The 1,224-nt window shown below is 43.6% G+C and overlaps 1 long non-coding RNA gene across 1 annotated transcript; it reads right to left on the reverse strand.

The window, feature by feature from the left end:
- Positions 1 to 503: 503 nt before the first annotated feature.
- On the reverse strand, positions 504 to 977 carry LOC142379464 (uncharacterized). Its single transcript, XR_012769694.1, has 3 exons — positions 960 to 977; positions 784 to 872; positions 504 to 674 (listed from the first exon to the last, which is right to left on the reverse strand). It is a non-coding gene; the product is annotated as an uncharacterized LOC142379464 (long non-coding RNA).
- Between the last annotated feature and the right edge of the window lie 247 nt (positions 978 to 1,224).

The following is a 1,224-nucleotide window of genomic DNA, read 5'->3' on the forward strand; positions in this document are numbered from 1 at the left end:
TTCGGACGCACCTGGGCGCTTGCAGGCAGACAAACTTTAAGTTTGTTGAGCGAGAAAATCGTCGGAAACGAACCCGACTCGCGGTGGGCTCTCACAGCGGGGTGCTAATGGCTCAGCGATTAGCACCCCGCTGTGAGAGTGCCTGGACCTCTCACTGGCCTCGCTGGTATTGGACGAAAAAGGCACGTGATTACATAAAAAAGCTCCTGTAAAGCTGTCCGCCCATTGGCCAATAAGGTTAATATATGCATACTTTATATGGGCATATCACTCAGCAATTATGATTAATAATTGTGATTATGATTACTAATATTCCTGGGATGTTTGTGTACTTCATATATTCACGTCATTCTTATAAGCTGCACTATGACTAGGCTATGAATGCAGGCATGAATGACGTGAATCTATTGAGGAAATGAAAAAGGAAACTTTTTTTTTTTTAAAGCGCTTTTATTGCCACACCACACAATGCACATAGCTAACATTGTAATAAGAACCATGTTGATAATAAAGAATTGAAAACTATATACACACACTGCTGTAGCCTACAATATACACAATAAGCCTAAACGCCGCCGTTTGGAATCCGCATTCTTCGCATTACTCCGGTCCCTGCAGGGTCTGCGGGAGTTGTCAGACGTCCTCATCCTGGATCAGAAGCTGGCTTCTGGGAGCTGTTGGAATAACCAATAAATAATCAAAACATAGTCTATCCATGCACAGCATATTGACAACTTGTCTATAAAGTAACAAAAGTCATATTGACAGCGTATATGTTCTTACTCTCTTTCACTCTTCTGTGGTGAGACTGTGAGTATTTCGGGTTGGCTTCAAGACGCGCCTGTAGCACAGCACACAGGTCCGTCACGCAGCTAAAAAACAACAACAAGAGGAATGAATAAAATGACCAGTGCTTAAAAGTATCAGTGCCAGCCGTGGTAAAAGTCAGCGCCGCTCACCCTCGATAGTGTCGCCGTCTACCTCTCTGAAGTTCGGACTGTTTGACACCGCCTCCTTCAAGCGACTCGTTACATCCATATTGTGAGGTGACCGTAGCCTGTAAAAACAACAGGCCTATGGTTAATAAAAAAAAACTGCATTGACGTAACGTAACATCGGGTCCAACTCAACTAGATATTGGGAGAACATTCACTTATTCTTACCCTTGACCTGGATTATAATGCCACGGTGAGTTATGCAGGCGGCGAACTGCTTCCTATAAAT

Source organism: Odontesthes bonariensis, chromosome 4 (genome assembly GCF_027942865.1).
Source record: "Odontesthes bonariensis isolate fOdoBon6 chromosome 4, fOdoBon6.hap1, whole genome shotgun sequence".
Taxonomy (NCBI): domain Eukaryota; kingdom Metazoa; phylum Chordata; class Actinopteri; order Atheriniformes; family Atherinopsidae; genus Odontesthes; species Odontesthes bonariensis.